The following is a 22,791-nucleotide window of genomic DNA, read 5'->3' as shown; positions in this document are numbered from 1 at the left end:
GGGGTCATGGTATAATATAAGATCACCTCTCTCCTATACTGTTTCTCTCCAGTTTCACAGATTTGTCACTGTACTTACATCCCAGATGATTAAAATGAGGCACATGTTTTCACACTCCACAAAAGCCCTGCCATACTTCATAGCTTGTCACCTTCATCTTACATAAAATGTGGCCTACATGGACTGTTTGTGAGAAGTTTTCCTTGTTAACTGTTGCTAAAATACAATAATGAAATCAGATTGCTGTTAACTTTGACCTAGTCACGCTAGTAACTTTCACTACAGCACAATTCTTGCTTGAACAAAATGTCATCTGCTTCCTTACTCATCAGAGACTTGTGTAAACATGCATTTGCTAGAATAAATTTCACTTCCTTTGTGGTTTAAAGAAACAGGGGAAAGGAATTTGTGGTTCCTTTACTCGGTTTTGATGCAGAATGCAGTTTAACCATGATGTTCTAATTTTACAATGAACAAATGTTTCTGTGGGTTACATATTCACTAAGTGACTCTAGTAACTTTTTTTATTTGAAGATCACTGTTTGCCTTGCCAGGATTCATCAGAGGAAAATAGGAAACCATTTGGAGAATTCAGTAGTTGGAAAACATTATGAGTAAACTGTTGTTATGTAGGTGTGTGTACCGTAAGAATAAATTAAAAGTAGCAATTTATGAGCCATTTTTCATTGCCCAAAGATATGCAAAGCTCCGGAAGTAGTTTATTTGTGGATTGTTTGATACAAGATATGAGTTTACAGAGACATGCAAGCCATTGTCTCTTCTCCTCCATCAAATAACAGGTCCTGTGGAGAAAAAGGTGTTTTTACATGATGCCATAGTCTGTAGCATGTTACTATTACAGCAAGATATTGTAAAGTGAGATTGACCAAGATTCATTTTAAACCTCTGAGATTTGCTTTGAAATATTATATATAGGTGTAACACATAAGGCAGTCAGGCTTGCCGTGCCAGATCTTAGGTTTCTCATGCTTCGTTTGCAGTTAATGAGTAATGCTGCTGGGGTGTGGTACATCCCAGAATAGTATCTGCATTAGTACGAATCGTCCTGACACACATTACTCCCCTGGCCTGGAGGGACACTTTGGCATGATAAAACATATTATATTTTGACCTTTATTATTTAATAACATTTCTGTTAAAAAATATAGTTAGGACTTATAAAAAGTGACTAGATTTAAATCAGTAACTTCTCATCCTTTCCCTTTCAACTAATTGTTATGCAACCTGTATGACTTCAGCCTCTTTTCTGTATAAGTAGTCAGTCACATATGTAAAGCTCTGCACAGGACTGTAAAATTACAGCTTTGTTAACATTCCTTGTCAAGACCAACCAAATTATAGTTACTGCTGCTAACTATTCATATTCTTTTTATTATTTATTATTCCTTGAGTTCTATCTGAAAAAAATTAATTCTGGTCCTACGTATTTATCTGCAGCTAAAGTGAATAAAAGATGATGCTAATAAGTGCATATTTATCACTCCTCACATGTAGCAGTATCTAATTTCTTCCTTTTATTCAGCCTGTATTTTGTGTTGCTGTGCAAACCGGGTAGCCACTTAGCTGTTTCAGAAGATGCATTACAGAGTTACTGATGAGTATAGTTATATTTCATGTTCAGAGGAAGAAATGTTTGATTATTTTTTGCTGCCTATGTATTTATAAAACTAGTACATCATATGGTGTCAGATATGTCAGGTGAGTGTGAAGGATTTTCTTCGCCATCCTGAAATACATCCTGGTTGATATATATCTATATAATCAGACACCAGCCTGGTTAACAACAGAAAAACAATACTTAAGCAAACCTGGAAGCTATCCTAAAAACTATAGACCAATAACGTGCCTTCTGATGCATATAAACTATACACTGGAACTGATGGTGATAGAGTTTATAGTGATTTAGAAGAAGGCTTAATCGTGACAATAGAACAAAAGGGTAATACAAAAGAATGATATGGAACAAAGGATCATTTGCTGTTAAATAAAAATCATAATGGAGAACTGTAATAAGGGGAATAATCTACGTATGCCATGGATAGACCACAAAAAAGCATTTGACAGTATCCCGTATTCATGGATAAAAGAGTGCTTAAAAATGTATAAGATACAAACTATACTGATCAATTTCAGTGCAGCGATCATGAAACAGTGGCAAACCACTTTACAGTTAAGCCATAATAAAGGACAAATTCTTATTCTAGGGATAAAAATTCAAAGGGGTCTATTCCAGGGTGACTCTCTGTCACTGCTGCTCTGATCTTTCTGTCTCTCTCTCTCTCTCTCTATATATATATATATATATATATATATATATATATATATATATATATATGTGTGTGTGTGTGTGTGTGTGTGTGTGTGTGTGTGTGTGTGTATATATATATATATATATATATATATATATATATATATATATATATATATATATATAGATATATATATATATATATATATATATATATATATATATATATATATATATCAGTGGGTCCCTGTTAGGATGTTGAATGTTGATAACATTAAAGTTCACAGCACTGAACCCAGAAACTTGAAACAGCAGAATATCGAAGCTGGGTTTCAGGTTTTACCCATAACCAGGTATAGTGTGATCTAGTACTTAGTATATGTAATTAGCATGGGGGTGTCGAGGCACCCACTACACAAACAAGTAGATGCAATCTTTTATAGTTCAAAGTTATCGCACATTGATATTGTGCCATTTCGATCTTCTGGGGTTGATGTGTACTGTCCCTAACACTGTACATTATGCTACTAAAAGCCTTTCCCTAACATCACATCTATCAAGATGGCACTTGATCTTGGTTTTGTAGCTAATGTTTACTGATACGGGGCTTTTTACTTGGATAAAAACATTCAGTGTTTTGTGATTCTCTCTTTTTTCTACTTTTTGAGTTTCTCTCTTTTGAGTATTTAACCTCGTAAGATAGAAATATGCACATTCGGACACACAAACACATATGTGTACAATTAATTTTGTCAAATTTGCACTTGGTCAACTAACTTTTTGGTGTCAGAACTGGATAAGTGGTTGAATTATCAAGGGAAAAAAATAGAAAAACTGTTGTACATTGCATGCACGGTAATTGGGACTGGGTACTACTGCTGAAGCCATCATCTATAATGATAGTTTTGGCATTGAGTGTGTGTGTGTGTGTGTGTGTGTGTGTGTGTGTGTGTGTGTGTGTGTGTGTGTGTGTGTGTGTGTGTGTGTGTGTGTCTGTTTTGTGTATATCTATCTGTGTCTAGATGGCTACATATATGATTCTGGCTGAATCTTAAAACATTGAAACCAAATATTTGAGCAGTCATTTGATTGAATGTTCATTTTGCCAAATTACAATTAGCAGGAAACATCATACAGTGAATAATACTGTAGTCTTATTTATTTATTTATTTATTTGCACGAGTAAGTTCCATCATATCTCATAATCACTTGCTTAAATATACTAATTCCATGGTTGTACAACTGAAGAAAAGGTATAAAAAGGCCACATGTTGGACAGCATTTCAGGTGTACAAATAGAAACTGCACCAACATTTATTTTTTTCTAGGTAATACATGTTGCCATGTTGTCAGTTGGTCACGTAAATGTCTTTATACATTTCTATGTTTAAGTGTACCATATTCAAATAAATGCAATTCCAAACAAATCAGGAGATACCTAAATATGTTTTAAACCATTAATTTTCAGTGTTTTCAGATTCAACCACATCTTGTTCCACAAAATAAAGGGTTAAACGTTTTCCAAAGACTATTTTCTACTGCATTGGTAAGATAAAATTTTACTGAACAGGTTCAAAAGACATAGTTACCATTACAAATCTCATATTTCAAGCTGATAGCGGCTTAAGAAAATGAATCCCTGCTGAGTTTGGATAGGTAACATTGTTACCAGTGGAGAGATGAATAAGAATAGTGTCGACAGCTCTATCCTGAACATGCTGTTAGACCTTTGCTAATAGAAAAACTAGGAAAAGCGTCATCAGTGGAAGACCTTTGTGTTTTTATTGATATTTCATTGACTTATTTCGCATGCCCGTAACTGGATGTGGCCGACCGTGAAGAAATTCCTCATTTCTTTCAAACTGGATGCCATGGATTTGTAAACAACCTGCAAACATTCATGCATAAAGCAGACAGAGGTCAGGGAACTAAGGACCACCAAGTGCCATATAAAGCAGCATATCTGCTGACCCACATTAGGGACGGCTTGAAACCTGAAACTTACCATTCTTATTTATCGGATAAACAGAATTACGTTTCATAACCTGAATAATGAGGTTTCGAAGTGACATCTTGAGCTCAGTTCTTTACTATATCAGGAAAAGAATCATCTGTCTAGCTGCCAGTTTTGTGGGCTTTAAATATTGCTTGGGATAACAATGATTCATTCCTTGATCAAACTGCAAAATATCACTAAAGTGATTCATCCACATACTGACATGAAGATGCCCATTTTTCCCCATTCAAATGATGGCTGGTAGTGAAATGTCCATCTAACAATGGGCAGAATGGTAGCTCCTGACAATGTTGATGGGATTCTGGCCAGTACTGCTTGGTATACTCCAGCTCAGTAATAAATGTCATAAATAGGTCATTCATGGGAGGGGTACCCTCACTCTATAAAAGACTGTTATCCTTCTTACATAATTATACTTCTACAGATGACTAGTTTGCCATTTTCTCTAGCTTTATTGACTTTATCTGTATAGGGTTAGAAGTGTAGTATTAGTACTGTAGGGAGGATGGAAGTCATGTTGTGAAGGGAATAGGAGTTCTTCCTACAGGAGATAGTTTAGCAGTTGTTTTTGAGTACATTTAGAAGTATTTTGGAGGAGGTAAGATTTCGGTAGGTCTAAAGTTGGTAACATCATTTGAAATTCCTCCCTTGTGCAGAGGGGTAATGTGTGACTTCTTACAGAGACAGGAAATGTGGGATTCCTGGATTGAGACAGGATAACCAATACTATCAGCTGCAAATTTAAGGTTCTCACTGGAAGGTCATCAGTTGAAGATAGGGCATGGTTTGAGTTTGTCTAATAGTAGTTTTATGTATCATCTGGGCAAAGGTGGAAGTAGATGTGGTAAAACATAATTGCTTGGCAGGTCTAGGATTAGATGTTGGGGAATCCTTGGTTAGAGATGTTATACTATCTGGGAAATAAGAGTTGAATTATATTGTGGTTTCAAGTGATGAGTTACTGGGGGAGGGGTTAGAGTTGAATTTATGGCTAGAATGCAAGATTTCTTTCATGGCTGTCCAGATTTTTTTAGGGTTCTGTTTACTATTATTCTAAAAAGTTATAATAGTATGTTTTTTATCTTCATTAATATGAATTTTAGTACAATTACAAAGCATTCTGAAATTTAAGACATTGTGGTGTTTTACATTTTTGACATTCTTTCCATACGTTTCTCTATCCTGCATTAGCATTCTATTCTTTTTGGATAGCCTAATTGCATAATTTGTTTTTGGTCTCTAGGAGGTGGAAGGCTATTTAAGATATTCAGGGAAGCTGTATTGAATTTATTTACAGCATCATCTAAGGGGAGGATTTTTAGGAAGTTCTAGTTAATACATGATAGGTTAGTAATGAACATTTCTGGGTTAAACTTGGAAAGGTCGTATGTTGCTTTATAAACATATTGTTTAAGTGGATGTGTGAGATGTCTGGTTGTATAGCTTGGGAGATGATCACTGAGACAGTTAGACATTGAACATGAGTTGGTATATTTACTAGGATCCAGTATAACAGGGAATTTGATGTCTTGGTATAGTGTAGAGCTGTTTATTAGTTGTGTGAAACCAAATAAGAATCCCACATTCCTTCTGTCTGGAAGAAGTCACATGTTATCCCTCTGTGCAAAGGAGGAAATTCAACTGACATTACCAAGTTTAGCTCTATAGCAATCTTATCTCCGCCTCTCAAAAATACCAGAAAAATGTGTTCACAAACAATCACTAAACTACCTTCTGCAGGAAGAACTCTTGTCCCTCATACAGCATGGCTTCCGTCCTTTCCATAGTACTAACACCACACTTCTAACTTATAAAGATGCTGTCAACAAAGCTAGAGATAATAGCAAAGTAGTTTTCTCCTTATTTCTAGACTTGTTTAAAGCCATTGACACAGTTTGTCACAGCAAACTTCTACTTCAAATGTCCTCATTAAGTCTTTCTGAGCCCAAATTTCTGTGGTTCAAAAGTCACTATCCAATAGCTATCAGTCAGTAAAATGGCACTCCACCTTTTGCCATACCCCCTTTCACCACTGATGTACTACAAGACTGCCCTTAGTCCCCTCCTCTTTAACATTCTTACCAACGTCTCCCACACATCCACACATTAGGCCTCCTTAATAGAGTATGCAGATGACTCCACATCTGACAACATGGCCCACCTCAAAACAAACTACAAGGGAGGCTTTAACAGCAACTAAAACATGAGTTTGTAACTCACAATGCATGCTCAACTCTAAAAAAAACTCAAACTACTACTTTTTTCCCCCAAATTCCTCTCCTGTGAAAAAACAAACTTTAAAAATCTTCTCTCTTCGTGATATAATCATTGAAGTCACTTCTCATAGCAATTTATTAGGGATGATAGTGGATAATAATCTTAAATTCCACCTGGATATACAAAATTGTTTAAGAAAAGCTCATCAAAAACTAGGGCTGGTTTATAGAGCCAAAAACTTTCTTACCGATGCAACTAAAGCTAGACTTGCCACAATTTATCTCCTCCTCACACTTCTTTATGGTGCTCTCATCCTTACTAACCTTTAGGCATTAGAAAAATCAAAACTTGAACAATGTTATAACAAAGTTGTTAAATTTGCAGCGAATACCCCTTTCAGATCCCACAACTGTATACCACTAAAAAGCCTAAATTGGTTAGAAGTATACCATCAAATAACATATACACAGCTTCTTACCACCTAAAAAATTATTTAGAATACATTTGCTTCTCCAGCACTTAATGACATTCTGTACAACTATGTTCCTAGTTGATTATTATGATCCAATGATCAAAAACTCTGAAGATCTGCGACAGTCAGGCATGAGCGTTGAAGAAGGCAGGAGTGTGGCACCGAATCGAGAGAGTTGGCGATAGTTAACGCGATACTCTGACCCCATGTAGAAAAAAAGGGGGAAAGGGGGGCTGATGAGATGATCAAAAACTCCTGTGTGTGTCCACAAACCTATCAAATCTGCTGGGCATTGTCTGAACTTGTACCATGTTGCTAAGGCCTGGAAGTCCTTATCTGTATCCATCATATCAATACCCTCCCTCCCATCCTTTAAAACCACTCTGAAATACTTCCTAGTCAATCGCTTGCTCTGTTCTTCCTCAGCACCAGGATAAACTATATCCATAAATGTGGACGAATACCTATTCATACCTACAGCTCCTTATTCTCCCTGCTTCAATCACTTCCTTACTTCTGTCAATTTTTCTATCCTGAATCTCTTTCTATATATACTACAACCATGTTTTTTTTTTCTTTCTTTATATTTCAGTTTCTGTTTGTATTACACTAACTTACCTTTAATTTCTCTGTAAACTGGCTAACATTTCTCTAAATATTAAATCATTGTCATATAAATTGTATCTATTCTTAACCGATCATTTCATATTATGTCTGATTTGGTATAGTTATTTAAACTGTAGTTGTTTTTTGTATTATTTTTAAAGACTGTAAAGTTATTGTTCTTAAAATGTTTTGTGGTACTATGGAGCATTTCTCCCTGGGCCTTCACTGAAAATGGGCTCCTACCAGTCAGAGTTTCCCAGTAATCAGATGTCAATCAATAAATAAATACATAAATACTAGTAAAAAAGCTGCAAGGAACCCCAGATCATACTGGCTCTACCTGTACTGCAGCATTGTAGCCAATAGTTATTTGAAGGTATACAGTCAAAGCAAGATGCATACTGCATCAGGTTACAACTTATGCATGACGTTCAACCACCACTGACTCAGAGAAGCCAGTTTGGTCAAAACCATCTAAGTAAGTCAATGACCTCCTTCCAGGCCTAGACCCAAACCCCTCATGTCAGAGGAAATTCCTGAACACTCTTCTAATGTAACAAACATTGGGCTCACTGTATCTTGGTTATATGAGTTATTCTTTTTTCAGTCAGCTATTCTTGAACAGAGAGGTACAGCTGAGCTAGTCAATGATAGCGAAGTAAACCCAAGTACTTCAATGTTCCTTATTAAAATACTACATTATTGTAGTGTTTTAGTTTGTTCTTAAGAATGTTGTACTGTTAAATTCCTGAAGCTACAACTTCATTCATTGGCATGAAGAAAGGGAAAGTATTTGAATAACAAACAATTCATTTGCACTAGCCAGTTCCCTCAGCAATAGAATTAGCCAGCAGGTTACTACATTTTGGTGCAACCGAGAGTAAAGGGAGACCTGTACTCCTTGTAACAAATACTGTGACTTGGAGTAAATGAACTAGCCACCCCTTACTTAATATTATAACATTGAAACCATAGTGCAAATAAGGAAATCTGTGCCATCAGAATACAGCTGTTTTGTCTACCCCCTATTCTTGTATGTGCAAACGTTGGGTGATTTCTTGCTATAAAGTAAAGAATCAACAACACACGACAGACGTCTTTGCTAACAAAACAACTTATAATTTCAACATCTTCAAAATATTCTGAAAAAAGAAATGTCAGCCCAGATGATGGGCTTAGTTTAAATATTTAAAATAAATAAATGTGATAATCATCAGTGTAAAAGTATAGTTTTGTGCTAGTAATAAAATCTGGAACTTACTACACCCATCGTATCTTGAATACTGAGAACACACACGCAGTCACGAACAGCTCTCAGAATAAATCTCACAAAAGACAAAATCATTTCATTATTTTATGAGCATTTTTAAATTATGAGGAACCTCCCTTCAAGCATTTTTATTTATTATAGCAATTAGTAGAGATTTTGCTCACCATCAGAAAGTGGTAAACCATAATTATAATGTTACAGCATAGATAAAATAGACCACAAAACAGGATTAGTGAAATTCAATCATACCAGAGCTGTCTGTGTAGCCAGGGGCTATATATCAGGAAGCTGCCAGCTTAGAAACTCAACAGACCTGGAACTTAAACCTCTTCCTTCCACCAGCAGATGCTGTGAATATAAATAAGAAGAAGTTCTGCATTCAATGGTTTTACAGTGAAAAGCAATATCTGTAGATATTCCCTCACCTCATGCAGTAGCATTAATAAGCAGATTAATACAAGAATCATGCTATAACGGCAGAGAGAAACTGACAAAATTAACTTATGTAGCATTTTAGGCAGTCTTCTATACAGATGTAAACAATACAGGATTTATCTTGTCACTATTTTGTAATTTCTCCAATATTCAATTCTTCAATATTCAGTTTGGCCCTGTGCTGTTTTCTTCTGACTTATTCAGCATTTGCTGGTTCACTGACACATTCAGCGTACATCTTAATAAAAAATTAACTTTTGGTGTCAATAATATCAATATGTTATTCTGTTGACTTACCTTTACAGTGCGATGCATAATATCAATATGTTATTCTGATGATGTACCTTTACAGTGCAGTGTATAATAGCAATATGTTATTCTGTTGACTTACCTTTACAGTGCAGTGCATAATATCAACATGTTATTCTGATGACTTACCTTTACAGTGCAGTGTATGTCAATATGTTATTCCATTCACTTACCGTTACAGTGCAGTGTATAATATCAATATGTTATTCTACTGACTTACCTTTACAGTGCAGTGTTTAATATCAATATGTTATTCTGATGACTTACCTTTACAGTGCAGTGTATAGTATCAATATGTTATTCTGTTGACTTACCTTTACAGTGCAATGCATAATATCAATATGTTATTCTGTTGACTTACCTTTACAGTGCAGTGTATAATATCAATATGTTATTCTACTGACTTACCTTTACAGTGCAGTGTTTAATATCAATATGTTATTCTGATGACTTACCTTTACAGTGCAGTGTATAGTATCAATATGTTATTCTGTTGACTTACCTTTACAGTGCAATGCATAATATCAATATGTTATTCTGTTGACTTACCTTTACAGTGCAGTGTATAATATCAATATGTTATTCTGTTGACTTACCTTTACAGTGCAATGCATAATATCAATATGTTATTCTGATGATGTACCTTTACAGTGCAGTGTATAATATCAATATGTTATTCTGTTGACTTACCTTTACAGTGCAGTGTATAATATCAATATGTTATTCTGTTGACTTACTTTTACAGTGCAGTGTATAATATCAATATGTTATTCTGATGACTTACCTTTACAGTGCAGTGTCTAATATAAATATGTTATTCTGTTGACTTACCTTTACAGTGCAGTGTATAATATCAATATGTTATTCTGTTGGCTTACCTTTACAGTGCAGTGTATAATATCAATATGTTATTCTGTTGACTTACCTTTACAGTGCAGTGTACAATATCAAATGTTATTCTGTTGACTTACCTTTACAGTGCAGTGTATAATATCAATATGTTATTCTCTTGACCTACCTTTACAGTGCAGTGTATAATATCAATATGTTATTCTGTTGACTTACCTTTACAGTGCAGTGTATAATATCAATATGTTATTCTGTTGACTTACCTTTACAGTGCAGTGTTTACTGCTTACTTTCCTAAAGCAATTTCAGGTCACACTACTCCTTTTTATTTAATTCCGGAGGTGCGTGTCTACACCTCTTCATGTACCTTACTCCATCTTACAGGTAGTAAACATACCTACATTATACAAAAGCCAATGTAATATGTATAGGACATTTATAACATATCTATCTATGAAAGCCAGTGTGATTTGCATAGGACATTTATTTTTGATGACATGTATGCAGTGAAATCTAGTTCTAAGTTTAACGGATTTGGTTTGCTGACACAACAAATAATGCCTTCATAATAAAAAACAGAGAATGCAAAACACTTTTTACATTATTGCTCAACAGATAAGTATGTGACATTTTTGCAGCAGGATAGCACTTCTTTAACTTTCAGTCATCCTCTTGTCTATATTTAAGTTCTGGTTGCATCTTGTCAGCTTTTTAAAAGAGAGCCCCTTTTATTTTATAACTGCAGCATACAAAATCAATTCCATTAGGAAAGTGCGAAAGCTGCTTACAGTATCCAATTATATTTAATTTTAATGATTGATAGATAATTTTTGTTTAAATTTGTAAGAAAGTGTTAAATCAGAAAAGCACTCTAGATTTGCTTGGTAACAGCCTTAATATTTTCAGTATTATTTCTCATGGTATGTAGTCAAATTATATTACTGAGTCATCAATCTGATTTCAAGTTATTATTAAAAATTACAGGCTTATATTCTGCAATTGGAGGCCATTTTTAAACTGATTTTTATATACATATTCAGTTATTGCTTGTTATCTATTTCAGTTGTCTGCATATATTTCATATTTTAGTCTCACTTCTTGCATACAAAGCACAAAGGAAGTTGAGGTCAGTATACATCCAACAAACTTTTTATTTACAAGTGTTGTACGTATGTCTGTACATTCATAATCATATAGAATGTATATGTAAGGAAACCACTTCAGCTGATACTTAAATCAACAGTGCAACTCCAAGATTGCACAATAGTGGGGAAGAAAAGAATTTCCCCTTCCCACAGCTTGATGAAATTGAACATAACATGTAAAACAATCAATAAAAGGAAGACAAAACAGGCATTTGATCAGAACAGCACTAATTTCCACTTCAATGAAATGACCACACGACAAAAACAACTACACCAGGTGAGCCCCCTACACGTAATTATTTTGTGTGGCACAATCAGAGAGCAATGTGTGGTCTGATGGTTTTTCTAAGTGCCACATAGTAGACAAGTGGGGATGGAAGGAATAAAAGCCCTGTACCCAGAGATGAAAGAACCAGCTCTCCAATGGCTCACGGCTTTATTCCTCTGTGCTAACTGCCATATTCCATGCTCACACAGCCACTAAACAAAGAAATACTAAAAACAAAAGGACCTACTGCCAATGTACACTTAAAAATTGGTCCAGTAGTAATTTTCTATGTAAAACAGTGATCAGAGAGTTTAATATTTAGGATTTAAATTCAGTAAAAAGGGGTTTTGCCTATTTTATACTCAATGAAGTATAGGGAAGTAAAGAAAATTAACCTTCTCGATGCAAAATGGGTTCATAATGTCATTGATATCTTTTGAAAGCTTGATTTGTCAAGTTGTGGACTTAACCCACCAGGCATAGTATTAATTCTCCCAAAAAGTTACAGACCAGAACTACAGCTGTGTAAAACGTAATAGGGTTGTGGTATCTGATAAGAAACTTTCTCCTCATTTTGTAGAACTACACCAAAAAATGCCATTGATAAGACCCAATTCATTCTTTAATCCCACTTTACATCCTTCAAAACAAATACATAAAACTTAACAAGCTAAGCATTGTCTAACATCAGCCCTTATTAAATACTGTGATTGTAACTTTGATTAAGCTGAGACTTGATATGATAGGAAACATTAGCAAATTAGTCCCACTGAGCATATTCTTTTTCACAAGTGCATTTTTGCAATATTGAGGCACTTTAAATCATTGATTGTTGAACTATTTCACAAATGTTCTTAATCCAAACTTCACAAGGCTGTAGATTCATTAGCTACCCCCCGCTAACTGAAAATCTGTTAGCACTTCTAGTTACTATCTTCAAGAAAATTGAGGTTATGCCCAAGGGATTTGTGGTGTCTCAAATAGCAAGGGTCAGCTGAATGTGTTCAAGGCCCACTCCCTTATCTGGCTAAATTTAATATTGGCCCATCTAAGAATGATAAAAGGCTGATGGCATTTAAAATCCAAATGATGAAGATTAAGAGGTATGTGATGCCTTTGTGAAAATAATTATTTTGTCTTTTGGGTTGACCATTCAGACAAGAACATTTCTAGTGTTCAAAGTCTGTTATCATACTAATGTAAATGAACAATTTGCCATCTTTAAGAGCCAGATATAGACAGTACAGATTCTAACATAATCACATATGTCAACATCTGTTCTATACTTAACCAGCATATGCACACGATTACATATCTTGTTGAATGCAGCTTCTGGTTTGAAAGATCAAAAGAGTAACATTGCCCAGAAAATATTCTGAACAAGGTTCTCCTGAAAAAACATCTGAGGAGGATTAACAGTGTTTCTGTTTATACTGGTATCATACGTGATCTAGTGGCAGCTTGTTTGATTTGTGATTTAGAAGACAATGACAAGACCAAGAAGAGTTTGTGCAGGTATTTGCATGAGTCTTCAGTCTCTTGTGTATTACTGATAACTATGGAAAAAAGTGTCTGTGGTGTCCCAGTTAAAGAAGTAAGTGGATTTACTAAAACATTTTTTTGTTCCAGAGAAGCATAGTAGAAAGTGTGGATCAAGATACACCCCTCTTTCATGAGCAGGTACTTCGAAGTTCAAAAGCACAAAATGGCAGTTGTCGCCTCAGAGCTCCCAGTGCTGGCTTAGAGAGCCTGTTGGATGAAGCTGGAATTGAAAGATGCTTACTAGTTTATTCTGATAGTTCCATCTCATAGGAGGAGCTTAGTGCTCAAAGTATTAAATCAGAATTTTAAGTCTCTAATCATACCCTTCATCCTGAATATGGTACCAAGGGCCTCTGTTTGGAGCAGCTGTCAGTTGAAGGGAACTGTACATTTATCTGTGACTAGATAACTGTGTCAGAGGAGATCCTGATGATGTTCACCTCCACTTACCAAAATTAAGTAGGCTGAACTGTTTAGAGGTTGTGAAGAAAGAAGACTGGGGGATGTAAAACAGGAAATCCTTTGAAGGGCTATAAGACTTATATAGATTCTTCATGTCCTACAGCCCTTTTATAGTCTAATTGTGCTTTTCTTATTAAGTCACAATGGATCCAGTTCTATTTGAAAACCTGTATCTAAAAAGAACAGAAAACAGAGCCAACATAAAATCCAGGATTTAGAAAGGAATGCCATGAGTAATGAAGGCTTATTTGCAGTAGATTCTCCATGGAGGTAACCTCTTAGGATTCATAGACCTCCCTATAGCTAAAGTCTCCCACTGGTGGGAGTTTCATCATAGAGCATGGCCCCACTGGTTAAGATGCATGGTAATGAGGCAGTCTGGAGGAGTCTTTAATGCTAATTATCCATGTGCTATCCCCCAGATATGCCTGCAGCTCCCAATTTACACTGCTGAGTAGATAGAAGAAAAATTTAACACCATCAAAAGACAGTGGTCATCCACTGACTTCAGAGAAAGCAGCTGATGTGCAAGTAACTTCACTTAAGATCAGCACACACACTGTGAGGTGGGGACTGTGGTAGTGTGTGTGTGTGTGTGTGTGTGTGTGTGTGTGTGTGTGTGTGTGTGTGCGTGTGTGTGTGTGCATGTGTGTATGTGTGTGTGTGTGTGTGTGTGTGTGTGTGTGTGTGTGTGTGTGTGTGTGTGTGTGTGTGTGTGTGTGTGTGTGTGTGTGTGTGTGTGTGTGTGTGTGTGTGTGTGTGTGTGTGTGTGTGTGTGTGTGTGTGTGTGTGTGTGTGTGTGTGTGTGTGTGTGTGTGTGTGTGTGTGTGTGTGTGTGTGTGTGTGTGTGTGTGTGTGTGTGTGTGTGTGTGTGTGTGTGTGTGTGTGTGTGTGTGTGTGTGTGTGTGAGTGTGTGTGTCTGTCAGATGAATGTGCCTGAGTATCTCTTTACATAACTGGATCTCTGTCTGGGTGGTTCCATTAGTGGATTGAGGAGGTAATCAAGAATACTTTGGTAGTGTGCTTCAGGGATGCTTGGCTAACATAGGGAACTCCTCCCATAGTCACCACATCAGTACTTTCTCTCTCATCCAATTTCTTATCTTGAAATAGCTGCTTTGACATCACCACCCACAAAACATGTATGTAATCCCTGAGATAACAAGAGCATATTCTATCCGAAATTTGATTACATCTGGATTTTCCCACCACATATGAAATGTTCTAGTTTCTTCCTCAATATATCTCCAACAGTCTGATTACCATCTCCATCCCTAGACTCTTAATTTCACTGGACTGAGATACTGTCTGTATTAAATATGAACTAGCTCTTTCCTACTGGATGTACAGCTTTTAGTTTTCCAGGAACCACACACTCTTCCTGTCAGTTCTTGTCATTGCGCAACATCTTCCATTCCTTCATTCACTTTTATCTTAGTGTCAGATAACATTGATCTGTATCATTCTGTCCCCCAAGCTCCCCTATATTTTACTCAAAGCATGTGTTAAACACTTCTGCAATGTTCAGCACAGAAGGCTCGCAAAGGTTACTCCCTTCTGATGTCTGGACCTCCACATCATCATTATTCCATTGCAATAACTTGCAGAGGTCAAAATATTCTCTCTTTTCTTATCTGAAAAAAAAATGGATTTCCACCTGGCTACCTGTTTTTGTTTTGGCAAGTCTGCTCAGATAAAGTCCTCTATTTAGTCCAGAGCTGCAAATATATTTTGATTTACCTTCTCTTACTTTCCCATGCAAGCAATCCTTTTCCACTGTAAGCCATGAAGACCATCCCCCAGTATGTTTCTGCCACCTACCTAGAATCAGTTGTAGCATTTCCATTCTCCTAGCTGAAACACTTCTCTTATTCTTCTACAATTCATCCATCTTGGGCATACTTGTTCCAGAACTCTCCATACTTTTACTAGATTAACTGCAGATGCATAACAGCTGAAATTCTCTTTATTCTTTGGAGCCATAAGCCAGAACCTTCCAAATTTTTTTCCATTTCCTGTCCAAATAAACTTCTCACGATTCCTTTATACATTTTCTAAGAAGCTTTTTGTTAGGATTTATAAGTCTATACCTCACAAATAACATGAGATAAATCACCATCTTCACCTCGACTGACACATTTATACAGAATCCCTTACTATCCTTGTCTTGCATATCTGTCCAGTTGTCCACTGCTGTATCTTTTTCATCCTAAGTTTTTTGAACAACTTTAATATCTGTAGTCCAAGAGTATCGTTCCACCATCTGTTTTCTGCTACTATAACTGATTTTTTATAACTGAGATTAATGCCTAAATGCTTGAACATAATACAGTCTTGCGGCATATATGGCAACCTGTCCTTAATGGTACCAGTAATAACAGAGAGCAATTAGAAACAAGTTTTTTGCATTCTGTTAGGATAAAACATCCTCATTTACTTCATTTCCAATTGATTTCTAACTATGTGAGATAAAATACTTTTAAGTAACAAAAACAAATGTGATGAGAGAGGGCAGCCTTACTTTATATCCGTGATCTTCCATCACTAACCATACCTCTCAGCGTCAGCATTCAAGTCATTACCTTTTTGACAAAGATCACCTCAATCTTGCTTCCAGTTACAGTCTTTCTAGGAATTTGCAACCATCTATATCAAAGGCCTTCTTAATATTAGACAAAACAATTTCTGTGTTCTTCCTACACATCCCTTCTACTTCTTTGAGAAGTTCTAACAAAGGAAACTGATGACCTCCACCCATTTCTCCTCAGCTAGATTAATATTATCTGCTGTTGTCAAGCCACAAGTTCTGTAGCATAGATTTTGATGTCCACATATATCAAAGAGATTGCTTTGTAATTTGTGGGTATATATCTGCAATCTGCCACTTTTGGCAATATAACTCCATTCTTTTTCTCCCATCAGGGGATGTCTGCTCTCCTTGCAAAACTGAATTAAAAACTAAAGCCATGTCCAGGGAAAGTTTTTGTCTACTGTCTAATAATCTGCTGGGAATGCAATTCTGCCCCCCCCCCAAACACACACACAAATACATGATGGTATTATTTTTTTCATTTACCACTTGCCTGTTTTCCTTGGAGAGGTCCCGTGTACATCCATATTTCCACATCTAAAAGTCCTTTCTACTGTATAACGTTTAACAGAAACTCATAAAACAAATTCTGATGTCACCTAAACTCCCACATTTATTCCACAATTTCTCTTTACATGGCTGTTCTTGTTTACTTCCTCTCCTCTCATTTGGATACCAGTGCATCCACTTTCACCTCTTCTGAAGCCCCCAGTACACCTCTCTGTGACCAAACTCAGCCCTTAAGATAGTAATCAGTCTTTTCTAGAACACATTTAATCCTTTCTCAGTTTCCCAAACATTCTACAGTTCCTTTTGTAGTATACATAGTTCCTGCTCTAGTTTGCAAACTAATGCTATAAGAAAGCAGAAGAGGGTATTAGTTTGCAAACCAGAGAAGTGCTTTCTTATAATTCCATACTTTTGTTCCTCTAGCCTGCCATTCATGCATCCAACCATATACCCTCCTTACTTCCTGCAAATCCCATTCTCTTTCATTAACACCTTTGCTGTCTGTTGTAACCACTGCACCCCTTCAGTCTCTCCAGTCATAGGGCTTCTATATCTATTATTTATCTTTTGGTGTGATTTTCACCCACTTCGCCACTGCTGAAATGTTATCTTACAGGCCTATCTGATACATCTTAATATCTGAAATCTCTCCTGTATGGCCTTCATATAACTAATAATTTAACTCTCCTGAACAAATTTTTTCCTGTAAAAGCTAATGCCCTTCTCTTCACCTTTATTAACCTTCTTTGTTTCTTGCAAATGGTATTTCTCTCACTGTTGTTGTTGTTGTTTCAGATGTCTTCTACAACTTAAACGATGCTCTAAGTAGGCTATGTATGCCATGCTTTGTTGTTAAATTAAAATCTTTCCTTGCCAAACAACATCTCCCTGCTGAATTATATGACTTAGCATCTGAAAGAACTTCGGCAAAGTTGCTTCATCATCCTCACTGTGAGCATAAAGTAGAATCTAATACAGTCCATGTGTGTCTACTCTTTTATAACAGCATACCTTTGTGCTTAACTTCCTTTAAACAATAACAACTCCTCTATCCAACCACTGGTATTGTCCATTCATTTCACCTTACAACATCTACTCTAAAATGTAAGAATTTCTTTCTTCATCAACTTTGTTTATTGAATAAAAACATGATCTAGTCTTCCCATCCCAATTTTCTGATTAACTGTGTTCATTAGGTAATTCAGACCCCTTAAATTCCAAAGCTGCATGTTAAATCCTTTTAACAATCCTCCCTTCCCCACATATCCTCAAGATTCCATTTGAAAAGATAGGTCCTGAAGTCTGTTCACTGGCCTACTGATGAGGTAGAATGTTAGCTTCACCAGAAACCTGGAGTGGATGATGATGTCCGTCACTGAGAGTCACTATTGATACCCCCACACCCCATTTTAATGAAAGAGATACCGCTCAACTGCTTGTTTTCAAGTATCCTAATTACCCCACATTGCCATTACTGTTTTGTGTAGTACATCAGTTATTTTTGAGCTTCCAATTTATTTATCTCCATTGATAGCATGATAAGACAATCGCCAGCAGTATCATTTTAGATAAACAGATGACAGCCACACTAAGCAACTAATACTCCATTTCAAAACTGATACTTTCCGTACATCATTAACGGTGGTGGTGCTGCGGTAGCATTGTCGCCTCACAGTAAGACGCTGACCGGTTCGACTCTCAGCTAGAGCGTCTTCTGCGTGGAGACATGCGTGAATGGGCGTACCTTCGTTTAAGGTTGTGCATTAGGGCTGGCAAATCAGCATGTAAAAATCAACTGCCAATCATTAGCGGACCGGAGTTCCGCTGTGGCTACCCCTAACCGGGAAAAGCCGAAAGACACAACAACATTAACAGTGCACTGTTACAATTTAGTTATTGTAATGTTCTGTGCATTGAGCATGTAAGTATCAGACATGTTTACAGGCCAAAAGAATAGGCCCTGAGAGAGTGACAATTTCCTGATAACATGGATTCTGTACACATTACCCCAAAATCTTCATAGCTGGCTGCATAAATATACTAAGAAAAAATGAACGTTTAGCTTTTTTTGCCACTAGATAATGATCTTGTATTCAAAGTAATGTCATTTAAGAAAGATGATGAAAATAACAAAGAGTTCCTGCCCCTTGCTTTTATTGTATGGGATATACTGGGAATTTGCTGGAGATGGCAAAGGTGCTGTGTTCTCAGATAAAAGTGATTGGTGGGCAGGAAGAAGCATAGAACATATTTTAAGATAGATAAACTGCTTTGAAGGCTTTGCTGAAATGGTAGACTTCTGTTATGGGGGGGCTGTGCCTTTTGCTTTGTTTTGTTGACTAAAATATACACACACACATACACACACACACACATATAAAACCTCCCATTTTCCCATTTTTTTCTTTAAGTTGTATGCACATATCAAAGAATTGCATGTTTAATACCAAGAAAGATATTGTCAAAAGTGTCACTGTTGTGTAGGCATACTTGTAAACTTGGGCTTGTGCAATGCTTCCAGGGGAAAGACAAATGTATACAAAAACAGTGGTGCATAATGGGAAACTGTGTCTGTGAAATAAGTAAGAGAAGAATACGGGCAACTCACAACATTTGTTCTAGCTTAAATTTAACTCTGAGGTTAACCTCATGCATAAGTGTTCAGTTAGTGCAACTACTCGGAATTCAACTGGCCGTTTCCTTATTAATATATGAAAAATGGGGAAAAAACTTGATACGCATAGGAATCATTGAGAGTCAACCATCTGGAAGTCAAGTAAACTGATCGCAAAATGTTCAGTAACGCAACTTCCCTAAATGCTGTTTAGCACAAAATCACAGCACTGAGTCTGCAGGGGACAAATACCCTGTGCGCCCCTGTGGGGACTTTACCACCACACTTTCCTTATTGAGACAAGTCAGTTGCAATGTCACATAGCAGTTCAGAGAACATCATGCAAGAATGAACAGAGAAACTATACGAATTGCAATCTTACAGTACAAATATAGGCATCAAGGACAGTGAATAGGAATGTAGTAGTAGCATGCAGCCAAATGGACGGAGTTTGATCACAGGGAAACTGAAAAAATATATTGACACCGAGTACCACTAAAATACATTACTGTAGAAATATTTTTTCTTTGTTATTATTTTAAATTTGGATAGGTATTATGTGAAACTTTTGAGAAATGCCTCCTAGAGAAGGTGCATTTTTATTCAATATTTTATTACATTTCATGTGAAGCAGAGTTCCTCCCTAACCCAATTCTGGTGTAACTTGGACAATTGGATGGGGAACAGGAAATCCATCCCTGGTTTCGCACTTGTGTCTCTAATGGACACAAGTAGCCAGTAAATGGTTCCTCTCCCAGGACCCTGCTTGTAAATGTTTCACCTTCCAAGCCCCTGCTTACATTTATCAAGGGTAACAGAATTTGTCAGAGATTTGGGATGCATGGCTAGGCTTAAAAAGGCCCTTGAGGTCATTAGCCTAGTAAACACCTATGGACCTGTGACTGAGGCAGATTCATTCATTAGAGGAAAAGTGTCCCTTGTTCATGAATGCTCCAGGATTCATTTTTGAATAAATCGGCAACATTTTGTTTCCTTTCTGAATGCTTTATCTTTGCTAAATCTGCTTCTAAGGTGTGTGTAAATGTATTATTGTTTGAGCAAGAAATGCTAATACAAAATCATAGGCTGTGACACTAAAAGTAACAAATAGCTATCTTATGGTCTCTTGTAAAATATGTGTAGACTCTCTCTAGCTCCATGTGCCTTAGAGAACTATCATTTCTGTGAAACAAGCTGCCCATAGATGCATAAAGTCTTACTACTACCTTCTACCTTGAATATCTGCCATCATCAGAGAATATTTTAGAGCCTTTTTATATTCCTGGAGGTTTATTATTTTAATAGGATCAGTGACATACATATTAATAGCATATTTTAACAATCCACTCATATCTGAAAAATGGAATTTGAAGTGGACTTAAAAGTTTAACTTTTACTTAGAAGTAACATGTTCCCAAGGACTTCATACAGCCCCAGAGGGTATCTACCAAATTAGCAATGAGTGCAGTTTCACTTTTGGTGGGTATTTATAGTAGCACACAAGTGTTACACACTTCTATTGTGACATTTTTTTTAGCTTCCGGTTTTAAAACATATTACTTGCACTCTGACTGACTGGGTAATATCCCATCGATGGGTTAATATATTTTTTAAGATGATGGCACTCTGTTGCGACTGTGCAGTCAGTGGAAATGAACCTTCTGTAATGTTCAAAGATCTAATTCCAAGCTTGTCTCTCTTATATAGAGGGACAAAGCTCTTACTATGACCCAGGCAACCTGAGTTTGAGTAGTAATGCATATGTTGGAAGAGCTGGGTTGGAAGGAAGGGTGTGTGCAGTAGCTTTTGGCTTGTCTTTCATGGTGGAAGTGTTGGTGGCTGCGGATTACCACTTAGGTGACACCTAGAGGGAACATAGGCATTGTACCCATGCTGTATGAGCCCGCCAAACACATGTAAGCATAATGGCTGGGAACATTTGTGTATGGAGCTATTTTCCTGAAGCTGTCAGCATGTAGTTGAGCTCAACAGGGCAGCTGTTGGGTTTAAGAGCTTCAAGACAGAAAAATGAGGCCACTCCATCAGACGTGAATGAGTGTCCTGCTACTTACTGGTTAACTTTTCCCATAGGGGACTGAATGGTTTGAGAAGACTTCCCATGTTAGAGCATATTAGTCATGAGAATCTTGCACAGCCTGGGAATATCTGGTTACATCCCCTGATGGAATGAATAGGCCAAATGGGAAAAGGTAGAAGGGCCCTCAAACAGATCTGGAGGAGTTAAAGGGATGGAAAGAGAGTTAATGCCAAAAAGACAATACATAACTTTGTTTAATCTGGTATTCGTCACTAAAGCTGCCACTCTGAAAATACCACTGATGACCAAGAATCCAGTAAATGTGTATCATACTTTGTGAATTCATTGGCAGCAAAAATGCATGTAACGTTTTAAAATGTTTATAAACTACTTTAGGTAGTTTTAATTGAATTTTGCAAAATGTAGACAGTTTGATGTTTAACTGTTACTAGTACTACATAATTTATGGAAACTGGAAAAGTACTTGGTTGTTTACTTACCAGTAGATGCAACTTCCAGAACTATAAACTCATTTCAGTAAATCACCGTTATTCTTTGTTCATGAAAATGTATGATCAGAGTGAAAGAAACTGGAAGAAAATATGAGACATAAATGGAGGCAATGTTAGGAGAGTAAAGCTTAGCTGAATCAATTAAACAACTACAGATATATAAATATAAATATAAATATAAATATAAATATAAATATAAAACAAGAAACTTCCGACTCTCCACGTTAACAAAATCTTACTTTTTATTCATAAAAACAGACAAACGGTAAGCGCTTTCGCGTATGCTACCATACGCTTCATCAGACAATTTAGTATGAAAAATAGCTACAGATTTATAGGGAGGCTCAGCCAATAGACAATTGTCTTAAATTAATCAATTAACTTCTTATTTAATTAAGAAGACATTTAGACATTTAGACATTTAAAGGAGGACTCTTTTTTAAAAACTCCTCTTTTAAAAATATATAAAACAAACATGAATAGACATAAGAGTTAAAACAAACTAAACCATAGCACCTCAGGAACATTCAAAAAATTCAAAAATTCCATCGGAACAAATGTTGCCTATTCTAAACACATTATAAAACAATATTACAAAACAACTAAACAAACATTGGATTCAATTTAATATATTCCAGCATGCGTCATTGAAATCATGTGCAGCAT

The 22,791-nt window shown here is 36.3% G+C and overlaps 2 long non-coding RNA genes across 4 annotated transcripts in view; one reads left to right on the top strand and one right to left on the bottom strand.

The window, feature by feature from the left end:
- LOC122809489 overlaps nucleotides 1-22,791 on the top strand; it is a 1,088,146-nt gene that overhangs the window by 847,942 nt on the left and 217,413 nt on the right. The gene's annotated exons all lie outside the window — the stretch shown is intronic.
- The window catches only part of LOC122809490, a 312,957-nt gene that overhangs the window by 169,932 nt on the left and 120,234 nt on the right, over nucleotides 1-22,791 (bottom strand). For both annotated transcript variants that reach the window (XR_006365913.1, XR_006365914.1), the window contains exons 2-3: nucleotides 22,114-22,203; nucleotides 9,101-9,199 (exon numbers count right to left, since the gene is read on the bottom strand). This is a non-coding gene — a long non-coding RNA (uncharacterized LOC122809490). The remainder of the gene's footprint in view (nucleotides 1-9,100; nucleotides 9,200-22,113; nucleotides 22,204-22,791) is intronic.

Source organism: Protopterus annectens, chromosome 8.part0 (genome assembly GCF_019279795.1).
Source record: "Protopterus annectens isolate FY-2018-M chromosome 8.part0, PAN1.0, whole genome shotgun sequence".
NCBI classification, from domain to species: domain Eukaryota; kingdom Metazoa; phylum Chordata; order Ceratodontiformes; family Protopteridae; genus Protopterus; species Protopterus annectens.
Note: the sequence above shows the minus strand (reverse complement) of the source record. Positions and strands in the feature narration are given on the sequence as shown.